Source organism: Tetranychus urticae, unplaced genomic scaffold (assembly GCF_039701765.1).
Source record: "Tetranychus urticae isolate SD_2017Ah unplaced genomic scaffold, NJAU_TeUrti_SD_1.0 Scaffold_7, whole genome shotgun sequence".
Lineage (NCBI taxonomy): Eukaryota > Metazoa > Arthropoda > Arachnida > Trombidiformes > Tetranychidae > Tetranychus > Tetranychus urticae.
This window is the reverse complement of record NW_028315839.1, coordinates 80,001-85,000: the sequence shown is the minus strand read 5'-3', so window position 1 is coordinate 85,000 and position 5,000 is coordinate 80,001. Positions and strand designations below refer to the sequence as shown.

General features: G+C 42.0%; 3 non-coding genes across 3 annotated transcripts in view; all 3 read left to right on the top strand.

Moving 5' to 3' along the window:
* The first annotated feature begins 792 nt into the window (after nt 1-792).
* LOC149092603 (small subunit ribosomal RNA) lies at nt 793-2,962 on the top strand. Its single transcript, XR_016200787.1, has one exon. It is a non-coding gene; the product is annotated as a small subunit ribosomal RNA (ribosomal RNA).
* A 487-nt stretch (nt 2,963-3,449) lies between these two features.
* On the top strand, nt 3,450-3,604 carry LOC149092602 (5.8S ribosomal RNA). Its single transcript, XR_016200734.1, has one exon. It is a non-coding gene; the product is annotated as a 5.8S ribosomal RNA (ribosomal RNA).
* A 476-nt stretch (nt 3,605-4,080) lies between these two features.
* Nucleotides 4,081-5,000, top strand: part of LOC149092601 (large subunit ribosomal RNA) — a 4,168-nt gene continuing 3,248 nt past the window's right edge. The window contains exon 1 of the ribosomal RNA XR_016200727.1: nt 4,081-5,000. This exon is cut by the window's right edge and continues 3,248 nt beyond it. This is a non-coding gene — a ribosomal RNA (large subunit ribosomal RNA).

Below are 5,000 nucleotides of genomic sequence, written 5' to 3'. Positions count from 1 at the left end.
ATGATCGCGATTGACCTTATGGTTCAAAAGTTATTGGGTGTCAAAAATAGACACGGACTTAGTCTAATTTTCAGAAAAAGAGGTTTTAGATCACAACCAGATTTATTGTGTTATATGTGGTGAGTGTAGTTGCTGAATTGAGAGAAGCAACCATCAGTAGTTGATGGGGAGGTAAGTGATTGTCTACGGTTATGGATAAGTCAATGCATCAAGCAGTGGTATGGTCCAGACTGTAGCTGTTCACGCATCTATTCCTGTTATTCTGTTGATGTTTGGTGGTTGAAGAGACGGGCCTGAATGGGTTTGGATCGTCAATCATCTTATCACCACACACTATTATACAAAGGTAGAGTACCTGCAAGACCTAAGGTCTTCCTTGGTACGACTGACAATATCTATGAGAGTTGGGCTTTAATGCTATCAGACTTCATATCTTGCATATATGTTCAAACTAGTCACTCAACAGAGTGAGCAGTATTAGTATTGAGCTCTGCTTGTGCAAAGCAGACCGCAGATTGATCCAAGAAATTGGTATCAAGCGGTTATAATACTATGCTGTTTAGTTGACTTGCAAACGTACCCAGCAATGGTTACTCCTGCTAGATGTGCTTGCACATTTTAGTGGAAGAAGATGGATTCTAAAGAGTTTTCTGCAGAATCATCTTAATGCACGACATAAATCTCGATACCTCGTTAAAGTTAACATCCACTTGCTGGTTGTTAGCTGAGGATATCGTATTTATAGCTGCAAAAACAACTTGTTTAGCATTTTACTTTGCTAAAACATCAAGTTACCTGGTTGATCCTGCCAGTAGTCATATGCTTGTCTCAAAGATTAAGCCATGCATGTCTAAGTACATACTGTTTATAAAGTGAAACCGCGAATGGCTCATTAAATCAGTTACGGTTCCTCGGATATTCTTTTTTACATGGATAACTGTGGTAATTCTAGAGCTAATACATGAACAAGTGTTCCAACCTCAGCTTGCTGACGGAAGGATCGCATTTATTAGTACAAGACCAATGATTCTTATTCACCTAGAACCCTGTTCAGTGATTTCGGTCGCTGTCTAAGGACTAGCAGTGGGGATCTTAGCAACTTCGGTTGCATTTCTTGTGATGACTCTGAATAACTGAGCAAATCGTATGGCCTCTGAGCCGACGATGTATCCCTCAAGCAACTGCCTTATCAACTGTCGATGGTAGGTTATGCGCCTACCATGGTTGTAACGGGTAACGGGGAATTAGGGTTCGATTCCGGAGAGGGAGCCTGAGAAACGGCTACCACATCTAAGGAAGGCAGCAGGCGCGCAAATTACACAATCCCAGTACGGGGATGTAGTGACGAAAAATAACAATACGGGACTCTATTGAGGCCCCGTAATTGGAATGAGTACAATTTAAATCCTTTAACGAGGATCTATTGGAGGGCAAGTCTGGTGCCAGCAGCCGCGGTAATTCCAGCTCCAATAGCGTATATTAAAGTTGCTGCGGTTAAAAAGCTCGTAGTTGGATTTCAGTCGAACCTATGGGGTCCACTGATTAAAGGGTTAGATGGTGATGTTAGGTTTCTTGCTTGTGTCTACGGATGCTTGCTTGAACCTTCATTCCTCTTTCCTGGTGGTTACATTCATAGTGTTTAGACAGAAAATTGCTCGATATTTGCTATCAATGCTCTTTACCGAGTGTTGATTCAAGCGATCGAGACTTTTACCTTGAAAAAATCAGAGTGCTCAAAGCAGGCGTCCAAAACCTCGAAAGAGGTGCCTAAAAACGGTATGGTCAACCATCTATATGATGCGTACCACTACCTTAACTTGAATGATCTTGCATGGAATAATGGAATAGGACCTTGGTTCTATTTTGTTGGTCTTAAGAATCCAAGGTAATGATTAAGAGGGACAGACGGGGGCATTTGTATTGCGGCGCTAGAGGTGAAATTCTTGGACCGTCGCAAGACAAACTACAGCGAAAGCATTTGCCAAGAATGTTTTCATTAATCAAGAACGAAAGTTAGAGGTTCGAAGGCGATCAGATACCGCCCTAGTTCTAACCATAAACGATGCCAACCAGCGATCATTCTGAGTAACTAATTTCATGACTCGAATGGAAGCTTCCGGGAAACCAAAGTTTTTGGGTTCCGGGGGAAGTATGGTTGCAAAGCTGAAACTTAAAGGAATTGACGGAAGGGCACCACCAGGAGTGGAGCTTGCGGCTTAATTTGACTCAACACGGGAAAACTCACCCGGCCCGGACACTGAGAGGATTGACAGATTGAGAGCTCTTTCTTGATTCAGTGGGTGGTGGTGCATGGCCGTTCTTAGTTGGTGGAGTGATTTGTCTGGTTAATTCCGATAACGAACGAGACTCTAGCCTACTAAATAGACTTGCAGTTTACACTGCAGTACTCCCCCTTAGTCAACCTGTGGGTGGTAGTATCTCTTGATGGTTTCGGCTGTTGAGGGCTCTGCTGCTATTAGCCTACAGAATTGGCTAGGGTAAGGATGCTGTAGCACTGTAAGGACTTCTTAGAGGGACAAGCGGCGCTCGCAGCCGCACGAAACAGAGCAATAACAGGTCTGTGATGCCCTTAGATGTCCGGGGCCGCACGCGTGCTACACTGAAGTGGTCATCGTGCATACTGTTTCCTGCTCCGAAAGGAGTGGGTAACCGCTTGAACCCATTTCGTGATGGGGATTGGGCATTGTAATTATTGCCCATGAACGAGGAATTCCCAGTAAGCGTGAGTCATTAGCTTGCGTTGATTACGTCCCTGCCCTTTGTACACACCGCCCGTCGCTACTACCGATTGAATGATTTAGTGAGGACTTCGGACTGGTCAATCCAGACCATTGGGAAACTAGTGGTCGGATTGTGCTGGAAAGATGTTCAAACTTGATCATTTAGAGGAAGTAAAAGTCGTAACAAGGTTTCCGTAGGTGAACCTGCGGAAGGATCATTAACGTATTACCCTCTTATTATAAGAGAAATACAACCTTCAAACAATCAAACACTCTGCATAGTGATATTGTAGATGCTAATATGGTGAATGCAATTGAATTGTATTTGCATTAGAGTCGCAATTGTGAATGTTTATTGCAAACATTTAGCCATTGCAACATGATTCTAATTTGCATTACATTCGTTCATTCATACATCCATCTTTCATTATCCAATGCAACAAAGAGTGAGGGTTATCTAACGATAGCCATAATTTCTTTTGCAAAACAATTGTAGTTTATAATGAAAAGCCTGTCTTGCTACATACTTGGTACCTGATCAAGTCTTCAGCTTATGCTGACGGCAAGGTTTAAAGAAGGAAGTTTTACACTTCTTCGCCTAACTAAGTAAAGACAACTATGGTTTTTATAAACTGCATACAATTGTTTTCAAACCCTCTCAATGCAGATTTAGGATACTTATTAAAAGTCCCACGGTGGCAAAGATACATCTTCAAGCGGTGGATCACTCGAATTACCAATCGATGAAGAACGTAGCTAGCTACGATAATCGGTGCGAATTGCAGGACACGCCGAGCACTTGAGCTTCCAACGCACATTGCGGCTTTCGGGTCTTTTCCGAGGTCACATCTGTCTGAGAGTTGAGATGTAAAATAATCAACAAAACACTTGCATACTACCATATATGCATTGTTTTGAGAGGATTGTATATTTATATGCATGAATCTTGATGTTTTATTCCTTTTCTTAATTGCAATTCGTTGCAATTTAGTAAGGAGAATCTCAAATCTACTTGTTTCACATGATAAATTTTGTGTACAATGCATATTTCATCTCTGCAAGCAGTATATATGAATAGATACTAGCATGAGATTCTAAGGTTAGTCGCCTATCTGACGACGCTAAAGTCGTATTGCAGATAACTATGGTGATCAACTAACCTGTTAACTGATGAATCTTCTTGCACTTGTATAAATCGTACAAATAGTAGCTATTTCATTCTGTTAAAGCAGACCTAAGAAGTAATGCAAAGGCAAAATTTGTGCAAACATTAAAGTAGATTTACGTTGCTTGCTTGCAAACAACACAAATAAACATTAATCAACTTAATCAATATTTTTGATCTCAGATCAGGTGAGGTTACCCGCCGAATTTAAGCATATAATTCAGCGGAGGAAAAGAAATCAAATGAGATTCCCTGAGTAACGGCGAGTGAAAAGGGATGAGTCCGGCGCAAAGGTTTTCCATTGAAAGGTGGAAAGCGGTGCTGCGTAATGGCTAGAGTCACGATTATTTCAACTAAATCTGCAAGTCCCTCTGACAAGGGCCCTCTTCCCAGAGACGGTTCTAGGCCGGTGGCAGATCTTGGTTAATGGAATATCGATTACTGGCTTTAGTCGCGGATAGAGTCAGATTGCTTGAGAGTGCAATCCAAATTAGGAGGTAAACTCCTCCTAAGACTAAATACGATGGTAATATCGATAGCAAACAAGTACCGTGAGGGAAAGTTGCAAAGTACTTTGAAGAGAGAGTTCAAAAGGACGTGAAACCGCTTGTAGAGAAACGGATAGAACCACGAAGTGTAGCTGAGAGGAGAACTCAGCTCCTCTTGTGTATTGTTGCCTTTTTCTATTCAGTGCTAAGAATGCTTTACAGCGTTCCAAGATCAGTAGGTTAAGGGGTAACTTTTAGCCTGCCCTTGGATCTTGGTATTGATAGGAGGAGTGCAATATGTGCATGAGGAGTGCATTTTCTCAACTCTCGTGCTCAAACCACGACCAATGTGAAGGAGAGTGCAAAACTCTTGTTCAAGTGATAACAGCAAGGTGTACTAAACACACACCTAATCAGCATTTAGTTTTCACAGCTACTAATATTCCTTGCGTTGTTAGACTTAGCCTGTGAGCTAGTGTTGGCAACTGTTACCACAGTCACATTGGAGATGAATCTCTGCTTATGCAGGGTCAACAATGCTTGTCATCTGCTCTGACGAATCCGACTAGTCTTTCGTTGATGATGTCTGTTTCTTCACCTGGTGTT